The sequence below is a fragment of the Dromaius novaehollandiae genome, chromosome 17, assembly GCF_036370855.1.
Source record: "Dromaius novaehollandiae isolate bDroNov1 chromosome 17, bDroNov1.hap1, whole genome shotgun sequence".
NCBI lineage: Eukaryota > Metazoa > Chordata > Aves > Casuariiformes > Dromaiidae > Dromaius > Dromaius novaehollandiae.
The window spans coordinates 4,274,439-4,296,627 of NC_088114.1; the positions used below are offsets into that span (position 1 = coordinate 4,274,439).

Below are 22,189 nucleotides of genomic sequence, written 5' to 3' on the forward strand. Positions count from 1 at the left end.
TGGGCCAGGAAATGCAACCGTACCTTAGATCTACCCTGCGATATCGAGCCTGGGACTGCCCCTTGATGCTGGGAAAAAGCTGCCATTTTCAGACAGCTAGTCCTCATTTGACAATATTTCAACATGGGCAGTGAACACCAGTTCTGGGCAGCAGGGAGGAGAAAGGAGAACTGAGCTCGTCGGCAACAAGAGAGATAAAACCACCTTCCTAAAAATCTGCTCGAGGCGACAGCTTTCCGCAGATCATTTGTTTAGAAGAAGCGTCACGTTACCCTTCCTACCATGGTTTCTATCTTTCGGCTCACCAACATGCAAAGCCTAGTCCTACGGAAGAGAAAAAGTCTCCGAGGACTCCTAGCTAAGTCAGGACTGCTAAGCACACCCACCCTGAACTGCCTCTCTTCAGGCGGCCTTCTCTCCCTTGAGTATTGTCCCTTTCCATGGCACTCTTCAGGTACCGTAAAAATGAGTCTGCGAGCACATGTCTTGCTGCCCCCTTCAGAAAGCCCGAACCCTATTTCACAGGAACGGAACCAATGGGAATGTTATCGAATGTCACAGTGAATTAGCTAGCATCTGCTTCTGTGCTCAGGACAACCTTCTCTGTAGAGCTTTTCCATGAGGGGTTGTTCATCAGGTCTTATTTTTAAAGAATCTGGGCCAAGTCATCCCTGCTGTAGCTTTAATGACGTCAATGAGCTACAGCAGGGGTGAAATTGGGCCATTATTTTTTATGTCCATATGTCATGTGCCCATTAAAGGAAAAAAAAAAACACAGAAGAAGATCAGGTTAGAAAAGTTATTGAATCTAAAGACTATCCTATACAGAGATTAACATCTAGATGGTGGAACGTGTCTCTTCTGTTCCTGCTGTACATTTATAAACATAACGGTTTATGGAAAAAGAAATACTTCTGCAGTATCAAGGTACAATGCGAGCTCCGCAGTGACAAATTATATTCACATTTTATATCCTGTTTTGATAAAAAAGAACAAGTCAGTCTTACCAGGAAAAGGCCTCTTCAAGTGTCGAACAAAAATAAGTGACACAGAATTGCCGGTAACCGTTAGTTTCTCCATAATAAGCCAATATTAATCATACTCTGCATATTACCAGCCTGTAATAAAGCCCAATGGAGCTTGTTCTGAGCTCTTGTTTCTTAGTAAATCCAAAATAGAATTAGAAGTAAAAACATGAAATAGAAGTTTAAACCCAAGCAGTATTTTCTGCAAATATTCAAGCCTTGAACACCACCGTGGAAAGGAACAGAGGTGAGGAGACCAAACCTGCCAGATGTTGGAGGCCAGCCTCAAATAACAACAGTAACAGCTGCCTGAGCACACCACGATTCTGTGCTGATTTTTGGAAGGCAGAACTATATCATTATCCGGAGCAGGTGTATATTTAATATTTTCCACCCATCATGCCCTGGACCATGAGGTACTGTCCTGGGCCGTAAGCAAAGACTTGGACTAGCTGAACCAGAAGGTGCATCACAGCCAGCAAGACCTAGAGCCAGAATTTCCTCAAATCCATATTTAAAGGTCCACTTAACTGACATTTAAAGAAATGAGTAACTGCATTCATACAGTCCACTCATTGTGAACACAGATAAAATTACTCACCAATACGTTCATAGAGTTACGTCAATACACTTCTATAGAGAGCAAATCTTTCAGAAGCATCCAGAAGCAGCATCAGATCACAGGAGCTGGGTGTTCAGAGCCGTTACTTTTCAGATAACTTTTAAAACTTCAAGAGAAGATACCTTTGCAAATTTTGACCCTGATTCTCCAAGTCTCGGCTTTGGTCAGAGACTGTCTTTGTAAAGGCCTCTTTTTTCCATTGTTTTCCCTTAGTATTAATGAGTTGTTTTTCCCACAATAAACCAGAACAGTTTGGGGTTTTGCTTTTTTTAAATTTCCCTCCTCCCTCTCCCCCCCATTCCAGCACTGGAATCAAAATAACTTGAAATGGAAAACGTGTGACCTCCCAAGCCTTTATTTACAGTATCACAAACCACAAGGGAAGGATCTGTCCAAGTTTTCCAGCTGGAATGGGAACAGCAGAGAAAGCAGGACTCTCATTTTTGCAGCCGTGATATTTTACACATCAGAGGGGAGAAGGGTGGGGAGAAGGGGAGGGGAAGGAGAGCTACAAGCAAGTAATGATCCCATGGAGATATAGGATGAAAAGGTCTCGAACGCACAGGCAGGTTCATGTGATTATAACCTACCTCCCCAGAAACAGAGCTTTGTACATACAAATTTAATTGCACAACCAGTCTGACACATATTAAATGGAGTTGCTTCTTGGCTTTTAAGTTATACAAGACCATTGAATAGACTTCTGCACTTTGCCAGTCCAGAGTTTTCATGAGTTCTGTAACCATCTCGCTACCACCATCCCCCAGACAACTACAAGACTTTGTCAAAAACAAGAACTCTAGAAACAGCAGAGTCTTCCTCAGATATTTTAACAGCACAAACACAAATGAAGGCAGGTTTTATCTATAGAAAGTTACTAACTGACAGTTTCCTGCCGCTAGTTTGTGGTTACAACCACACCAGTGTCATCAGCTCTTTCCTCCCAGTTAAACACGTATGTCCAAACAAGTCCTCGTACCCTAGTATTTCTATCGTAAAAAGAAGGAAAATAACAAAAAAAAAAAGCCTGCCCATATCTCCACCAGAAGCTTCAAGATGTCACACCACACAGGAGACAATCCTTTAAGAGGGTCTTTCTGCAGCTTTCCAAACATTTATGCCCTAGACTGTCAGATCTAACTCGCTTCAGCTGCGACTGTCTCCCACCTGTACGAGATCCCCATTCCCCCTCTCCAGTTTATCAGCGGCTCCTCCTCTTCCTCACCGCCGCCACGCTAACCCACAGCCTTCGCAGACTGAGATAGGGGAACGCCACAATTGTGCTGCCAGACTGGGTTCCTCTCCTCGCCAGCACAAAGGCAGCCATCGCCCAGCTCTCTGAAGTGTTATCACCTCAATCGAGCGCGCCGTAGACTGTTTTGCAATATATGCCATGAAGGCTCCAACATGAAAACAGACTGCATGCAATCAGTCTTCTCCATTAAACTCACCCCTTTAAAGGAGGATACAGTTCTCGCGTTGGGGTCACACAGTAAGCCCCTTGATATGTACAGAGCACAGAAAAAGTTAGATTCAGTCCCAGTTTACTTCCATGTAATAAGACATAGGGCTCTGGAAGGGGAAAGGCATGTTGCATTACACAAATCTGAGGATGACGGTTGGGAAGGGGGGAAACGCACCCAAAAATCACAGCCGAGGCCAAAGCACAGGTGCTGCAGGCAAAGGAGGGAAAGGCAGAAGAACATGAGAAGGAACCAGTTGTGAAGCAAACCAGTGTTTCCTTTAATGGGAGGATACTGCACATTTATTTCAGTGATGGGCATGAATTGCTTGGGCAAGGGGAGGACCCACCACTTCCCCAGAGCCCCAGACCTCTGCCCCAGCCCAAAGGAAGGCACGCTGTACCTCCAGCTGCCTTCACCTCATCTACTTTCTCCTCTCCTATTAACCTCCTGCCCAACGTCAGTCTCTGCCTCTTCTTACGGAGGGGGCATTCACCCCCCATCCCTCCCAGGCCCCTGCGATCACAGGGCAGGAGGAAAGGCAAGAAGGCGGTGCAGTGCCCCTGGACAGCCAGGAGCGAGGACAGAGCTGGACGGAGCAGCGGGCACCTCCTCGCTCTGCAGCAGCATCCTCCACCTCCTCTGTCACCCTGCTTCCCGGGTGGGATTTGTGCTGAGGTCCCACAGCCGTGCTAGGAGCCTCGCAAGCACTTACAGAGCACGTACATGTGCACGCATGCATGCACGCACACACACACACCCCTTGCAGAGTCTGCTCCACCTTCCTGCTTGTGCCAGGAATCCAGGGCACTTTCCTAGATTTTAAAATAATTCCACGTAAAATACTCAAGTACGATTTCCAGGGGACGCTCCTCCGTGGTTTTGCTCTGTCCAGCAGCCTGGATCCAGAGCCGCAGGGTCTGAACCACGACAGGGCTCCGCAGGGATGCCGGCAGAACGGAGGGGAAAGTTACCCAGCGACTACAGCATTTTCCCTGGCTCCGGGCAGTGCTATTCAGCCCTTTGTTTTCATGATTGTTGCATTCCCTGACAAGGTTTAAAACCCATTTTTCTCCCTACATACCTCACCTGCCAATCCGGGGACATTACTTGCTCTCTAGTGACGCAAGCTGCACGGTTTCATTTCGCTGCAACTGAAGGCGCTTTTCGCTACCTGCCCAGAGACTTAATGACCATTTGGGCACCTTCCTTACGAAGGAACGTCAGCCCTGCAGAGTATTAAATCCTTCAGGCAAGCGAAATGAGTAGAGCCACAGCCTCGAGACAAAGCAAACCCTGAGCATGCTAAGGACTGCATTTCCTCTTTGCTCTCACCACCAATTTGGAGAGAGACACTCTCCAGAGCAGCCTAAGGGGGAGCAGAGGGACACGGAGTGCTCCACGGCGAGGGAGGCAGAGCTCTTGGGACATCCCCGCTCTCCCTCAGCACAAGAGCACAAATTCACATGGCAATTAGTCATGCCCCTACGATCATTACTCCTCTGTTAAAGCTGCTGACAGCAGTTGTTCCTGGAGAGACCTGTCCCCGGTCCCTCGCAGGCTGCGGCAGGCAGGGGAGAAGCCGCAGGGCTCTCGGAGGCAGTCGGGTGTCCCGCAGCGGGACAGGACACGCTGCGGCGCGGGGAGCAGCCGCCCCAGCTGGCCCTGGCTCCACCGATCCTGGAGAGAGAGGCTTCGGGAAAGGAATCAACAAGGCAAATGGTGCTGATTTTACTGGGAGCCACATCCCTCACAGGAGATATTTAAGGTATTCAAATGACCCGTAATTTTCAAGGATTTCTGCTAAAGATAATGCATGCTAATACAAAGCTGGTGTCAGTCACTCTGTGGTTTCAGTGCAACTGCCGTGACTCTAAGGCATAAATCCAGAGAAACTGAAAACACCTTTTAGTCTTGTATGTGAACAGTCTCAGATCCCAACTCATTTACCTTTCTCCGCTCCCAGCAATTCAGTGCTCTTAAACAAAAAGGCAGGAATTAGGGGTTTTAGCATCCGGCAGTAGAAATGCAAGGTTTTTACACCACAGTGTCACTGCAAAGAGAAACACTTGGTGGTGTTAAGGGTTAAAAACACCCTTTTGATAGAAGAAAAAAAAAAATATGGTGAGGAACGCACTAGAAGAAAACAAGAAGATGCAACTGAGGTCAAAACTACCCAGTGAGGAAGGAGCTAAAGGCTGACTCCACGTCTACTGAAAAACTGCTCAGCCACTAATTCTGTGGACAGATTTAGCACTGTGACACACATTTCCAGAACTCAAGCAAAGGAGTTTTAGTGAGACATGCAAAGATTCACAGGAAACCTTTAAGAGGCACTCCAGAGGTTACAGCGTAAGGGAACTGCCGGTAACCACATGTTCATAAAAAAGTAAACTTTAAGAGATTTCATGCTTTCTTTTTTTTTTTTTTTTTTTTTTTAAAAAGAAAGGAACAAAAGTCCCCCATTTACACTCTTTGCTGGGGGAGTTCTGCATGTCAATCCTCTTGGAAAAGTAAAGCAAATTAAAAGTTTGGGGGGGCGAGGGGGGAAGGTAGAAACTGATAGCAATTTTATGGTAGTACCAGAGGCTGCACCCTGATTATTTTGGTGCAAATTAAATACATATGAGATCATTAAAAATTTTTCAGGTGGAAGAGAGACCCAGACAAAATTTAAATATACACAAAAAGTTTATATTAGGTGCACGCCCTGCCTGGGCGTTTCCTTTTTAATTCATTTGCTCAAAAAGATTTCAAACACGGATGCTGACTAAGCCGAAACAAAAGGTGGGGAGCACGGATTTTCCTTAGGAAGAGGTTCGTTTCCAACACTCATCTGCGCAATCCAAGCCAACACGTTCTGCAACTGCCAAGTCCCTCTCAAAGGCACCTCGTAGCACCGTTCCTCCTGGCTCCATTTTATCAGGTTTCCCTGAGCATCTAATTCAAGTGGAAACCAAGCTAAGGTTAATCCCCTCTCTCGCCAGCGGCCAGCTAATAGCCATCAGACCCCGTTACTGTCCTCCCTAGTAACTTTTAAATATTTTCTTTTATATTTGAAAATAAATAAGTAAATAAATAAAAGGGACAGCCATCCAGCTGCACTGCCAGGACCTACCTTCTGCAAAAAAAAATCTCTCTAGATGCTTCTGAGCGCAGGAGGGAGCGAAGACGGCATTGCTGCAAAAGGATGTCACCGGTGGTCCACATGTGTCGACATCCTAGGGGAAGATAAAGCACAGCGGCTTCACTGCTGCGCCCGGGGGAAAGCAGCAGCCAGGAGAAAGCCGCGTTACCACCACGGTTACACCATGCTAATGGCTCCTAAGCAAACAACATGCAGCTACAACGTTTTATAATTGCACATCAGAGTTTCTCTGCAGACATCCCTCCGGTATGTCAGAAATTCAATACGTGATGGTAGGCGGCAACGAGCACCTCGGGGATTTCAAGCGCGTTCCAAGCCATGAGTCATCGCCATCTCCAACTCATGGAAATTTAGAAGGGAAAAATAAATAAATAAATAAATAAATAAATAAATAAATAAAGCGCTGCGCTGACCGCTCGCGTGCTCTCTCTGCACAATATCGTCCCAACTTCTCCCTACAGCATTTCCCAGTTAAATACAGTGCTGAGCGATCTCTGTGGCGGAGGCATCACCGCGGACCTCACTCCGCACAAAAACAAATAAAAATAATAATAAAAGACACAAGCGGCACTCTTCCAAACAGCTCCCCAGCGACGGGGCGGGATCCCACGTCGGCGGGGCGGGAGCCAAGCCGGAGCTGCCGGCACCAACACCCGCGCGGCGCGGCGGGGAGGCGACGCGGCCCCTGCCGAGGACGGCCATGACGACACCGGGCCGGCAGAGGCGCGAGGAGGCGAGGGCAGGGCCCCCTCCCTCCCTCCCGGCGCGGGGGGCTGAGAAATGGCGGCCCCCGTTTCCACCTCAGCCCGTTCCCCCTCACGTGCCGCTGGCGGCCGCCTGCCTCCCCTCCGGCTGCTCCGGCAGGGCCGGGGCTGCCACGTCGCCATGGCCCGCGTGACGCCCAGCGGCCTCCGCGAGAGGCTCCCCCGGGCAGAGCCTCCCCGTCACCTCCAGCCGCCGGCGACTATTTTTAAAGCAGTTTTAAAGCACCTGGCTCGCACATCGGGCCACCCACGCGCTCCCCTCCCCGAGACCTGCCCAAGGCCCTTCAGGTCTTCTCCATTTCTCCGCCGGGGTTGCCACCAGGTCCGCCCGTGGCTGCCCTCCCCGTCCAGGGAGATCGGCGAGGGAGGACCGCGGGTGCCGCCGCCCGCCTCCAACCCGCAGGCAATGAAAACACAACACAAACAACCAAAAAAAAGCCTGAGCAGGTCAGGTTCATCCCGGAGGAAGCCCCAGTGCCATCTCGGGACCGTTAATCTCCCGGGTCTCACCAGGAGCAAGCAGCCAGACAGCTCACCAGGAGCAAGCAGCCAGACAGCTTAAGAATATATTTAGTTCACAAATGCTCCTTAGCGTCGCTGGCTGACGCACAGCCGAGCCCGGTGCCCGGGTGCCACTTCTGCCGCCCCAGCCCAGAGCCACCATTGGAAGTCACCCAGGCTGCGGCGACGCGGCTCTGAGAAACGCCTGCGTCTGGGTCAGACACCGCAGGGCCCGTCCGCGGTGAGATCCGGGGCCCGAAGCCCGGCGACCCCCGGGTCTGGCTCGGACGTGCCCTTCCGCTACCGTCCCCAAGCGTGTCCGTGTCCCCATGCACAGGGGAAACGATCCTGCCCCGCGGCAGCATTAAAACATCTGCTCAATCTTCTCGGGAGCTTCAAAAGCAGCAAGCGCTACCGACCGACCTGCTGTGAGGATCCAGGGAGTGTTTCTTTCCCTACTAGCATATATGACGGGTTGATTTAAAGCCCAAAGGATTTTTTTCCCCTAAATCACCTATTCAAATCTGTATGATGGAAGCTTATTTAAATATAAATTTAATCTCGCTTTGCATTTGATTTCCATGCTTTCAGAGTTCAGTCTCATTGGTCACTTAACCATTCTAGCACACTGATCCGCAAGTAAACAAGAATTTTCACACACTACCTTTCTAGAAAAAAAAATAATAATATCTACATAGTTTTATAGCCCAACATACATCTAAACAACAGCAAGACTCAATCTGATTAACGTTACACAATAATTCATCCCTTATTAACCACATCGAGACTTGTCGGTGTCCATTCCAGATCTGCTTTCGCAGGGTGGACACACGTACGGACACGCTGGGTATGCCGGTCAACAGGCTCCCGAAAGGAGCATCCCCCAAAACACACGCTCCACGGTCAGTGAGCTAAAGCAGCTCGAGGTGTCAGGAAAACGTTTCGGCGTTCGGCTGACCCACGGCGGAGCTGACGTGGACAGTCTCGCCAGGAAGCTACGTAAAACTGGGAGAGCAGACACAAACGTCCCCAGTTTTCAGGAAAAGCAACTTTATCTTCCTACCTGCTTTATTCTTTTTGTTTCAGGACTGGGCTTTTTCCCTTTTTGGAGGCTGGGAAAAGATGACAAACTTTCCTGTTTTCAGCGACAGCGAGTCTGAAACAATTATTCCAGACAGAAAAATAAGACTTCTCTATACACCTGCTAACTGTACTGAAAGCAAAAGAGATTAAAAGCAAAAGCAGTTCTGAACAACAGAAACTAAAAGTACGGCCTTTAGAAAAATGTAAACATCAGCATTTTCTCCACTGTAAACAGAGAAAGTAAGATAATTAACGTAGTCTAGGACACTGGAACACTGATAAAGCCTTGGCTCACCATGCACAATTCACCTTGATTCTACGCCCAGTTTAGTACAGTGCTTTTTTAAACTCATTGCTATCTGTATAGGCCTCGTTGATGCTTTCCTTAAATTCACTTTTAAATTCGTAATCACTTCTGAGACCTAAAAATAAATTAAAAACAGTCAGTTTTAAGCCCCTTTTAGATTAGTAATATGGAATTCACCCTGCCTCCATTTTAGCTATATCTCTTGATAAGTGGTACTAGCACACACAGTTAAAACCACTCCTGTTTTGTATTTGCACTACTGAAACGCAGAGATTGCAGTAGTGTTAAACAAGGTGTGCATTTGTCCAAAGCAAACTTTACCAAGAGGAAAAAAAACCACCCCACTTAGAAATGCAAGTTAATGCAAGAGCTCCCAAAAGGCTTCAAGAACATTTTCATTCTCTGTGCTACTTGCAAAAATCGTCATTGCTAACTTTCTCCATTCCTCCAAGAGCCCCCAGGCAAGTTTCTCTGCCCAGGAAGTCTCTGAGAGTTGAGACTGCTCAGAACCACTCAAAACCTGAACCCATGCAAAGATCAAATCTGGCTTGGACCACCACAGGACATCACAGGCGGCAGACGAAAGCGGACTGCAGCTGTTAGTAGACAGATTCACACGCAAATATATTTTGCAAGGAGGATGAGGTGCCGCTCAGCAGGTGGCAAGCGGCTCATTTTTAGCACGATTGTTGAAAACACTACGTTACACTAATAGAACTGGCATTTATCTTTCCATGGAGGCAGATTAATTATAAGATGCTGCGTGCTGGTTTCTGAAGGCCTGTCTGCTTAACCGATGTGCTGCGCTTCCGTCATCAGTCCTTCCCCCGAAGAGGTACCGTCCCCGTCACCACAAAGACGCTCCGCATTGGTGGGACGGGCAGAGGTCTCACCTTGCTGCTCCTTGAACAAACAACGCTCGGTGACGACTGCAGACCAGAACACGCCACATCACACCCCACATCGGAGCTCCAAATGCTACAGACTCACGTAAGGCAGCTCCGGCCCCAGAAAACATCCCGGCTCCACGTCCAAGGCAGAGGAGAGATGGAAGAGCAAGAAGAACAAGAAGGAGGGAAGTCCCTTCATCAAGGTCAGGCAGGATGAAGAGGGCTTGTTCCCCTCTCCAGCCCCATCCACAGCAGCTCACAACTGCTCCCAACCTCGGAGGTTGCCTTTAGATGTGTAGTTATGCTATAAACCTTAGCCTTCTCCCTGGTAGAAAAGTTTCTCCTGCGGAGACCTCCGAGTCCCCAACACAGTCCTCTGCCCAGGAAGGGATGTTGTCTCCCCTGAGGGCCCATCAGCCCCCTGCCACTGCCACCCCAGGGCAGGGCACGGGGGGGTTTGTCCCATCCCATCCCATGCCATTGCCGAGCCAGTGCAAAGGCAGGAGGAAGCGACGTTCTCCTGCTGTTTCTGCAGAGTCAGAGACACTGACAGCACAATCTGGCAGGGATAAATAAACCAGCGAAATTGTTCCTAGCAAACACCACAGTTGTTTTAGCTCAGTCTACTGCTTTTGTGCAATCTGCATTAATAAATACTAAGCCCTAACAAATGTCAGCTGTGGTAAAGCACTGCATGCCCGTGGTCTGCGAGCATCAGCTTCAGACCACGGATATTCACAGGAGTCCTCCACCCTGAAGTGAAGGTATTTTCCATTTTCTTAGCAGTCACCCTAAAACAATAAGGAGATAAGTGAGCACCTTAAAAAAAAAAACAAGAAAGAAAGGAAGAAATCCAAAATCCTGAAGAACTCACTAATCAGAGGAACAGGCAGCAGTACGTGCCAGGAAGCAGAGGGAATTAATCAACAAGCAAGATAAATGCAGCAGTTAACTAGAAAACACAAGCAGCTCGGAAGGGCACCTAGACAGATTTTCCCCCGTCTGATGTTTGCAGCATCTGGACCCTCCGCAGAGGGGCTGTGGCTCCGCTCCCCAAGGAGCACAGGGTCCTGGCCTTACCGTAACAGCCCGACCCGAGGGGAGGGGAGGGAAAGCAAACAAAAGGCTTCCAGAAAGCTGCCTGGATTGCTGGCAGCTTCCCGGGAAAGGATGCAAAACCTGCACAAAATTTGGAGGAAAACAAGCTGCCAGGCGATTCCCAGCGAGACAAAGAGCAAGCCGAGGAGGGGAGGGGGCTCGCGGCCCTGGATGCTGGGCCCTTCCCTCAGCCTGCTCACAGCAAGGCGTTTAAATAAACCTCAGCAGTGGAGCTATAGCTGAGTCCGGGGGAACCGCCTATTTCATCTGTTTTACGTAACTGGGAATAAGAACGAGGCCCTGGCCACCTGGTCTGCCCCACCAGGGGATGGGCATTAATAGGAGGACATCAACCACGGTCTTTCCACATAAACTTGTCACCTCATTTAAGCAAGGAAGCAGCTCTCCCACCTGAGCTCCAGAACAGAGACCCCTTCCAGGACCATCTCTGGACTTCGCTACACCTAGCAAGAGCTTCTCATTTGCAAAACCGTCCCCCCTCCTTCCTTAGGAGTCACTCTTACATGAAATAGGAGACTGGGGTTTGAAGCATTGCAACCTGCTGTTCTCATTAGGCTGCGAGAGAACACATCAAAGAGATAAATCCACTCTACATGCACCCTGCCAAGGTTTTATGAGCCTCACATTGCTCTTGATAAAGGCGAGACAAGTTCACATTTAACGTCATGCACCGACAAGGGCAACCTGTTGCACACGACCGCGAGGACACCTCACTTTCCAAAGCAGAAGACAAGCTCCCATCTCAGCGGTGGGATCCCAGCTGCTCCCCACTGCTGGGGTGGTTTGGAGGTGGCAGCTACGGACTCAGACATTAGAAAGCAGCTTTTACAAGCACCTATTTAAAGTCAGATTTCAAGCTACCTTCTGCGAGAGGTATAACCCAGGAGGCTTTTCATGAGGGAGAGCACCGGAGGGGAGGACAAAAGGTAGGGGGAAGATGCTCTCCGTGGGTTCAGCACTTCTGTTGCTGAAGAAACTTCATATTTTATGCATGAGAATAGTATCACCCCTGTGAAGACTTCTAAGAGAATCAGAGAGGATCTCTACAGCCTACTTCTAGGATTTTTTTTTCCAAAAATCTATTGTAATTCCACAATTTGATTTATATTACTTTCTTGTCATTTCTGGCTAGGCGTAGTTCAAGCAGATAACACTACATCAGCTTCCACCTTACTCCTTCCAATATAAACGTGGTAATTAAAACAGAAAAATTAGTCAACTATGCAGCAGCTCGCCTTAAATAAAACAGCTTAAAAAAAAAAAAAAGAAAGCAATACAGCATTTAATCCATACTTGACAGCCAGGGAAAAAATACTGTTTGTGGCTCAGTTATATGCTTAAACAGGGTTTGAAAGCCATTTTTAGACCTTGATGGAAGCCTGTCCTCATCAACAAGCCCCACAATCCATACTAATGCTCAGCATTGTGCTTTTACCCCCCATTTTATCAGCGCTCATCTGCCGATCAATGAGGAGCCCTATGGAACAGCACTTTGGATTTCAGTGTCAACACAGCAGTACCCTGGTAATGACTTAAAATATTTACATATTGCCTCATTGATCGTGGGGTGTTCTTTTCCAACCATCTGGCTCCTGGGCACTAACTTTTTTTCTTTTTTCTTTCTTTCTTTTTTTCTAAGGGTAGCAATAGTTGTAAAGCAGGTCACTTGACCATCTTTACAGCGAACATCCAGCACTCCACCAGGATCGGGCTCTCCTGTTATTTTTAACCCAGGACATAAGGGATAACATTAATCACTTTCATCCTATCTCAAGGAAGGAAAATAACAACAACAATGATAATTTTCTTAGCAAGGACAAAACGCAAAGCAGCAACACCTGCTCCACGCTTAGCAGAACGACGTGCCAATTCAACTACAAGGCCTCATTTTTAACGTGACTCAAGGATGTCACCGTTTTGACAGCAGATGAGTCAAATGGAAATGTGTCACTCATTCTGCGCTCCTTGCCAGCCCGGAGATGAAGGAACCCTGCGAGGGCTGTTTCTGCCGCCTCCAGATGGGATACCTTATGATAACGGCAATGCAAAGCCCCGGGCTCTGCAGCACCTGGCTGCGTTTGCACTGACTTTAGGGGCTGCTCCGGCCATCCCAGCCGGGCGCCCGGGGCTGCTGCAGCCACCGACGGAGGGACAAGGCTTAAACGAGCGCTGGGCTGTGCCTCCTGCCTCCCCAGGCTCGAGCCTCCCTCCCCAGAGGATTGCCTAGCCCACAGCAACCGTCACCTCCGCAGAGCAATTTAATGAAGGAAAAAGAATAAAACATGAAAAAAAAAAAAAAAAAAAAGCGTCCACTCTGCAAAAAGCCAAAGCCTTCAAAATCAGTGTGCAACTGATGCTGTGCACGTACACGCTGTGCACGTAAGCTCCATGTGCACAGAGCGCACGGTCCAGCCCCCACAATCCAGAAATCATGTCCAACACAAGCAGCTCGTCGTGGTACCAGCCTCTCCCCCTGCCTTATGCACCTATGTTTGTCAGGGTCTATCCAACCCTTAATTGCACCGTGGAGAAACACAAGCTTCGTGCCTTTTCAAGCGGGATAAACCCAGGGATCAGACGCGTTTCCCCTCTCCAGGGGATGCCACAGCTCTCATTCATAATTCAGGAGCCTGTCCTGCTGACCCTTATTAGAGCAGCTCCAGGCCTTCGGGGAATTTGCTTTACAACTGTCCCTAAAGGCAAACTCTAGCAAGATTTACATTACAGTTTTAATCACATAAGAAAGTAGTCTTCCTTGCCAAAACATCTGCTAGAAATACTTCACCTGCTGCCTAGCTCTATGGCTAGCTGCAGCAGAGCGTTGTTCAAGCAATACCTCCGTGTTGTATGTCGTAATAAACAGCAACCAAGTTTACACCCACAACACGATATCTAAATCTCCTATCGAAGAAAAAAAACAATAATAAACTTACTGGGGTTTATGTTGTTTAACCATAGCTTCTACAAATAAGACATTACGGCAGTGTAAACCTGAGCTTGGACACAAATAATTACACGGCACAAATTCCTTCCCACTAGATCCCAGAAAGAAAACGCAGCAAGTTAGCTGAACAGTGCCGGGAAGACTGACATCTACAAATTCACTGCCAGAGACCTCTGCAGAGCGCTGGGTAGGAATAATAAAAACGCAATTCTCAGAAACAGCTGTTAAACTGACATTGTGGGTCTCCAAGGTTATTTTTTGGTGACTCCAAACCTGTTTATAGTCAGAAGGCAGCTCTCCTAGCTGCTGGTGCTGTAGACGTGATTTAGGAAGAAGGGGAGGTCAAGTTATACTCTGCCTGCAAAGCACCAGGAACAAAAGCAGTCTCTCAGTACAGCTTAGCCGATGATGTTGGTAATGATGCTTAAGATAAAAAACATTTCAATCTCGTTTTTCGGTTCTACTTTGCTAACGAGTAAAATACCACTTTTGCCAACAAAAAGCCATACAGGCTAAGTAACCGCAGCTGGGAGGGAGTGCTTTAACCTATCTACCTTTAATAGTACAGATGCTCCATTAGACAACGAAATCTCCTTCTCAGTAAGATAGCCCCAGCAGAAAACAAGCTGAAGAGGAGAACAGGAGAAGGCTTTCCCCTATATCCTCTCTGCCTAGACAGCCCAGAAGCTTTTACAGCTGTGATGCACCAAGTCTGGCCCATGTCCTGATAAGGCCCACCAAAGACCAGGCACAGAAGGAAAAGCACCTACAAAATTCAGTGAGCAGTTTTCCTTACAGATTTGCATGAGTAATTACCGCTGTCAGAAGTCAGCTTATAGGACACTAACTCTAAAGACGAAAAGTTTTACTATCAAGATTTTTCTTGACACTGAATTTCCAATACTATCATTTGTCCGAGCAGACTGTCAAGCAGAGGCATCAGCGTGCATCCTCAGCAGGCAAGTCAAACCATCTCTTGCTCTTCTAAACAAGATGATAGATTAAAAGGGGGAAGCCACAGCAACACACACAAGCTGTGCTAAAAAGGCTAAGGCTTCAAGCAGGCTTGCCCAAATATGCGCTTTCCTCTGACAGCAATAGCGTGTTAGATAGATGTGACTTATTAAAAAAACTATTTATAGGAATTAAATGTAAGCAACAGGCAGCATTAAAAAATTATTCTGTCGTCCCAAAACAGACAAAGGACACATTGCATCCATGGTAAATGCCTTTTTGAGGATATTTACTGAAAGGCAATTACCATCTGCAGAAGTTAAATTTTCAACAATACTTTACAATCCAGATACAGGTTTAGACAAATGACGGATCCCGCGAGTCTGCGTGAATAATGTTTAAAAACAAGGGAGAGAAGGAAAACAAACGAGCTGTTTGCTATTCTCACGTTCCTCTGCTGGCTTTGGTGGACCTACACGACAGGCAGGACTGGAGGCCTGAAAGCACCGTGCTGGACATGCCCAAAAAGCAGCAGCCCACCTGGCAACACGGCCACTTACAGCACCAACCACGCGTGCTAGCACAGCCCAGGAGGCTGGCTTTGGGCAGAAAGTCGGAGGAAAACTGGAGACACAAAGCTCTGGTTCTTCTACTGACTTGCAACCTGCAGCGTTTCGCATGCACGCTACCGGTTTACCCTTGCATAAAACAGAAGTGATCTTCCACCTTCGTTTGTGGAGAGCATTGAGCATCAGCCATGGAGAGCGCTACAGAAGAGACGAGGAAGACAGGGAAAAAGCCAGCAAGAGGCCGTTTCCCCTCCCCTTCTGCTCCCTTTCACAAGCTATCCCCGAGTTATTTACACACGCGTATCCTCAACTCCCCCTCCGCTTTCACAGCTTGCGGCTAACTGCGTTCGGCGGGCGACAGCGCGTGCTCAGCTCGCGGCGCGTTGGGGCTAGAACCCCCTCCCACCGCAACGCCGGGTCGGCGGCCCACGGCGGGAAGCGCTCCCAGCTGCAGGGGCTGACGAGAGCGTAGTAACGAGAAGCGTGAGGCTCCCCCTCTCCACCGCCCCGCGGAAAATCAACCCTCTCCGGGAAGGAGACTACCAAACAGCTTGGGAACGCCCACAATTGGTCCTCAATCTCAGATGCAGCAGCAAGGTGTAAATATTTAGATTTCGATTTCATCTGATGCGATAAATATAAAATGTCTATTTCCTTCTTAAAAAAGAAAAAAAAAAGGCAGAGTAGCATTAAAGTAGGTACGCCACCCACACAGAGAAAAATGATTCTTCAGTGTTTCTACCTCTAGAAGGTTACCTAAATTGCAGTATTGATTTTAAAAGAAATTACAATCACAAGTGCATTTATACCCATTGTACTGCCTTCTGACGTATATAAAACATAATTATGCCACATGCCTATAAATACATTTATAAAAACTGTCTCTTTGTTCACTCCAAACGCCTAACAACTGAGGGCAGCACAGCATCATTTTTTACCTCCTAAGAGATGTCCACGGCCCTGCAGCGTTCCCCACAACGGCAAAACTCCCCGACTCCAGCTCAAATCATCTAAAAAAAGTCCCAGCATGATTCACTAAGTCCTGAATGAGCTTCCTTATGACTAACCGGTACAAGACACGCAGCAGAAGCTGAGCTGTAGTCTACCACGGCCGTACTATAAAAGCCTGAAATCCTTCCATCACCTTTTAAAGCACTTAATGGAATTAGGGCCTTACTACGCACCCGAAGTTAACAGCCGTGCAAACATCAGACTTCCTTGGAAGCGGAGATAACGAGGCCTCGCCACCGAGACGCTACGATACGAGAGCACGCTCCGCACGCCGACGTTACGACACGTTCCCACCTCCCGAGCCGGCTATCGCCCCGTCGAAGAGAAACGCCTTTCGAGGCCGCTGCTGCGGCGGCTGATCTGCTTGACCTAGCGTCCCGAAGCCGAGCGATAGTTATGCAAGCACCGGCAATCCAAACAAATCACCGGCGACTTCCCTCTCCATTACACGGACCGCGGCCACGGCATGAATTATGAGGCTCTCAGCTGCTCATTCACTGCTATCCTTCCTAAGCTCTCCTGGTGCTGCTGCACTGATCAGAGGCCCCTTTCAAGCCGGGTACAACCTGCTGCATTGCTGAACTGTCCGGATCTTCCCCACACCAGGCGATACGAGCTGATAGAGAAAATAAAAACCCGAGCAGAAATGCCACTGTGGTCTCCAACAGGAAACGGAGCTATTTAAATGAACAGAAAGGATTAGCAGTGAACTGTTCTCCCTCACCGCACCGAGGGAGCCTCTCCAAGTAACCTAAGCTCAGCTCCTTTCCTGCAGAGCTGAGCTTTAAGCATCCTGCTTGTAACGTCATGGCACTCACCGAGCACAGCCCTCCAAACACGGCCAAGCCCAGACCGTGGATCTGGCTAGACTCCGCATGACCCACGGACTCTCGGATTTCTCTCTTTGTGGAAAATCGTGAGGTCCACAAGGACTCAGATTTCTGGATGTTGTAGCTCTTCCACTCTGCCCAAGCAAGCTTTTCTGGAGGCTGTTTAGAAGCCAGAAGAAAAAGCCAATTTGGAGTCCTCAAGCACCACCCAAGTAAGGAGAAGCTGAAGAAAGAGAAGCTTTTGCTGCAAGTGGTTATGAGAAAACCCAACTGCTGCTCGGGCTGCCCACATTCCTGCTCAGGCAGCTACGTCCTGCCCAGCCTATTTCTTCATCAGTGGAAGTATTTGCTTTCCGTTCCTGCCCTCTCCAGCATCACTGCATCACTTGCAGGGATCTCCTCGGACATATCCAGGTTCTCCAGAGCAGGTTTTACCCTACGCTTAACAGATTTCTCCCTGCTCTTTCACGGCAAGTCCCATAGCTCCCTGTACCACACATGTTCCATAACCATTTACCTCCACTTCCATAGGCAGCCTCCTATCTCCTCTCGCCCTCGAAGCCTGACCCTGCGTAAAACATACCCAGGAGGGTTGCAAGCTGCTGAGAAGAGCTCCAGACACTGACTTCTCTCAGGAGATCCCCCAGGACCCCCACAGTCATCTTTAAAAAAGGAAGAGGCATTTTCCCCCCACGTGCGGGACACCTTGCCTGCAGGAAACGCAGAAGCACGACTTGAGGAGCGTTGGGCATTGACCGAGCACTCTAGCGATTAAAACTCCCCCGGCGGGGCAGGATCCGAGTTAGCCCAGTGCTAATTTGTTTTGCTATTCTAGTGTTATTAAGAACATCTAAATATCATTCATTATACTCGTGGTTCGCTTCAAGTTTCATAGACTCTTGGCTTTGGACACTATAATTAGAAGAGTCAGATTCCCTTTCAGCTCGTGGCTGAGTTCACACAGAGATGCCTCTGCCCCGGTACAATGCTGTGGCATCTGGATTTCCTCCAACACCCAGGAAACAAAGTTAAAAATAAAAATGTTTTATTTATTTCCCCCTCCTCTACATTAATTACTCCACTCCCATTCACAGTGGAAACTGCAGAACATTTTTGTTTATAAGATGCTTTCAGGCTCAGAATTAAATTTAGACATAGCTTACTAATTTGAGGATACACAGAAATATTAATTGCATCATACCCTATATAAGCAAGCTTTAAAATTAAACTAGAAGAAGTTTTCTCAATTTAGAGAAATTAGCTATTAAGAAAAGTGTTCTTCTCCTCAGGTTGCTTTTCCACCCCAAGAAAATAAAAAAAGGAAGAAATTGTTTGCTCCTGCCCCCCAACCCAAATCATGCATGTCCCTCATATAAGAGGGAGCCTAAAAGAAAAGCATCACGTCAGGAAAAGTGTTTCTCAGTGGATCGTGCTGGTTCCAGAGCAGGATATTACTGGGAGGACGCAGGAACGGCAGGAGCGGAGCAGCGGCCAGGAGCAAGCGCAGCTTCCCTTGCCATCTCCCGAGGCTTCCCAGCCGGGCTGCCGACACAGCCACTGGACGACAGGATTTACGGCGGGAGGAAATTAATGCTGCCTTGGACTAATTGGAGGATCCTGCTTAAAATAAGTTTGCCTGAAGACAGGGATGCTCTATTTTGCCAACTCGCAGAAGCAGTAACAGATTCCGAATAAAAAGCAACTACTTACTTAAATGCACCCCCCCCCCCCCACACACACACACACTTCCAGTTGCAACTTTTGAGAATTAAAAGGAAAAAAAAAAAAAATCAGGACAAGGTCTTTCCAAACTGGTTGCTGTCAAGTAAAATGAGAAGTCAGATAAAACTCCCACGCGCCAGATGATAAATCACAATAAACGCTTTGGCTGTTAGATGCGCAACGAGCGACAAACGCGTTGAAATACGCCGTCCGAAGCAGCCCCAGAAGAGAAAGGGCATTTCAGAAGAAGTTATCGTTCGGAGGAAAGGTCCTTGCTAAACCCACCGTAACCAGAAGTCGCACCCCAAGGCCTTCTTCCCTTCCTCACCACCCCATGTAAGGAGGAGGAACAAGCAATGACTTTAGCAGAGTTATGTCAGGCTAAGGGCTACTGGCAGCAAGAAGAGCCTCCGAGTGCACTATTTACACATCACTTCTGCCCCTTTTTGCCAAGTTACTTAAAAATTATTGCTAAAGGATACCAGGGAACTGTTTACTCAAACCATCGCTGTTTCCTGAACACAGAGGAGGGGGAAAAAAAAAGTTATAAGAAGATAAACAGCTGCTACTGTATGCTGTTTAAATGGTAACAAAAGCATCTAAGGGCCATAAAGGGAATAGTAAGGGAATTAAAAAGCATTTTTATGCGTGAATATGGCTTAACATCCGTACATTCATTAAAGTGGTATCAACCAGGCTTTTAATTACAAGTTAGCGACAGAAACTTAAATATGATTAATGAAAACGAAGAGCCTAGCAGCAGCCTGCTCTGTCACAACGGAGGAGCACGAGGAGCCGCGTTCCCGGCCCCGAGACTCGGCCGCTCCTCGTCTCCCCCTCGGAGATCCCGGCGCACGTCGCGAGGGCGGCGAAGCAGCGCTGCAGGGAAACGGCGCGCGGGGACAAGCCCGCGACCGCTGTCAGGCTGCGCCGCTCTTTATTTTACGCGTCCTGAGGGTTTTCAGCTGTCGAGGGATGGGGGCCGAGCCCGCGAGCTGGTTACCTGGCAGAACAGCCGGCTCCGCGGCAAGGCACGGAGCAGCGCGGGCACGAGGTCGGCCAGGGGACGGGAGCCACCGTCCTGCAAGCGGCAGCCGCCGATTCAACGGCGGAAGAAAAAAAAAAAACCACCGAGAAGCCAGCGCTGAGCTCGGTAACGCAGTCAGTCTTCTTGTGTTACTCGGGAGCACAACACGCTCACGACAAAAATAAACTACGTGATAAAAATACAGCACGAGTGAGAAGCTCGGGCACGGAAAGGGAGCGAGCGCGTGGGAGGAGGAGACCTACAGACCACGGTTATTTCAACGCAAAGTCCAACCGCCTCCTGCGTCCTGATGTCCTGAGACCCGTGAAAGATTTATCTGTCACCGCTGTCCTGCGGGAACGACTCGCGTGTGCGCAGCTGAGCGCAGGCAGAGCACGTTTTTAGAGAGCGAGGATGTTTTCTGGCATCGTATCACCCATTTAGCTGCTTCCAGGTGCAGAGAGCACAGCAGTTTTCACCTCAGAGCAAGGATTAACAAAGGAAGAGGCTTTTTTTTTAAATGCACGACTTAAACTTCGCCTCGGCCACGACGTTTAACGCACAGCGCAAGGGGAGGGAGCAGGCCGTGCGGCCCACCGGGGGGGCACCGCGCTGCACCCAGGGCCGGGGCTGGCCGTGCCCGGCTCCGTTAACGGGGAACGATGCCCGAGGCTGGGCCGAAGGGAGCCGGTGCGCTCCTCCTGCTTCTGCACCTCCGGGGAGGCGAGAGCCTGGGCAGGAGGCGAAGGAAGCGGTATTAACCCTCCCGTGGCTCCGCAAGCGGCTGCAACTGTGGGGCAGCAGCACTTGCCTGCGCTCCAGAGAGCTCAAGAGCCAAATCCAGATTTTTGGGGGCACCGAAGTTGGGCCCTTTTTGTTATGGGAAGGAGGCAAGACGGGATCACCAGGCCTGAAGCTCCGGGGGGGGGGGGGGGGGAGCAGGGCACAGCCAAGAGCTGCCCCCATCCAGCGGGGAGTGCGTTCCTCTTCCTTCCCAAAAGCCGAACCCCTTCCTCTGCCCGCCAAGGCTCGGCGGGTCCCCCGAGTCGTCCACCCAGCCGCTCGCCCGCCGCAGAGGGGCTCCCTCAGTCCGAAAGCGCATGAGGTTTTCTCCTCTCCCCCGCAGCTGTAGCTGAGCAAAGGCGTTTCTGCCACCTCGAAATGCTCCCACCTCGCCAGGGCTCCCGCGGGCCGAGGCCGGCCACGGGCCTCACCGCAGCTCTCGCCGGAGACGGCGCCCGGCACCGAGGTGCCCTCGCCCTGGGGACCGGACCCACGGCGGTGCCAGCCCGGGCGAGCGGCAGCCAGGACGCGCAGGCTGCGGGCACAAGGCAGCACGGCGCGCGCCTGGGCTCATTGGGGCCTTGAACTTCGGGAGCCCCAAGGCCGCCCGCGCCGTTCCCTCGACGCCCCACGCGGCTTCGCGCACAGACCTGCCGAAACACGCCAGCGCAGAGACACCGCGCACCGAGCGAGCGCGTATCTCGCTGCCAAGTGCCAGCGACGACACTCGACCTGTCACCCAGGGCCGGGCACGAAGGTGCTTTCCACAACCCGCCAGCACCGGGGGGGGGGGGGGATACGAAAAGCCACACATATCCCAACGGCAAGCAATGGGCTATTTTAACAATAAGATTACGAACATCGCGCGTTTTTCGGGCGGTAGCTCCGGGCCGAGGCACGACGCTGCCAGGGCTGCGGCGCCCGGAGCCTCGCGGCGCAACGCGGCCCACGGACGCTCCCCCCCCCCCGCCGCGGGCTCCACTCGGGGAAAACTTTCGCTGCGGCGGCCCCCCCCCGCCCCGCGCCCCAGCTCGGCCGCGCCGGCGGCTCCGCGCCCCCCGGGGCCCTTCCCCGCCCGCCCCCCCCCCGGGGCCGCCGCCGCGGGCAGGTGCCCTCGCCCCCCGCCCGGCCTCACCACGCACCGGCTGCTGCCGCTGCAGCGGGCCCGCTCCCGCCGCTGCTGCTGCTGCTCCTGCTGCCGCTCCGCGGGCATAATCCGCGGCCGGGCCGGGCGGCGGCTCCTCGCCCGCAGCGGGGGGCGGCGGCGGCGGGCGGAGGCCGCGGCTCGGCGCGGCGGCAGGGGCAGGCGAGGGGCCCGGCGGCCCCGGCAGCTTTATCGCCCGCCCGCGCGGCCGCGCCGTGCCCAGCGCCGCGGGAGCCGCCGCTTCCTTCCCGCGCCGGCCGGCGCCTCGCACGCCCCGGCGGCG

At 50.4% G+C, this 22,189-nt stretch overlaps 1 protein-coding gene across 6 annotated transcripts in view; it reads right to left on the bottom strand.

The window, feature by feature from the left end:
* The window catches only part of PITPNM2 (phosphatidylinositol transfer protein membrane associated 2), a 125,952-nt gene extending 103,763 nt beyond the window's left edge, over positions 1–22,189 (bottom strand). For 5 of the 6 annotated variants that reach the window (XM_064522005.1, XM_064522004.1, XM_064522002.1 and 2 more), the window contains exons 1-2: positions 21,905–22,189; positions 6,229–6,331 (exon numbers count right to left, since the gene is read on the bottom strand). The gene's annotated coding sequence lies outside the window, so the exon portion shown is untranslated. The remainder of the gene's footprint in view (positions 1–6,228; positions 6,332–21,904) is intronic. The other variant, XM_064522000.1, reaches the window with a different exon arrangement.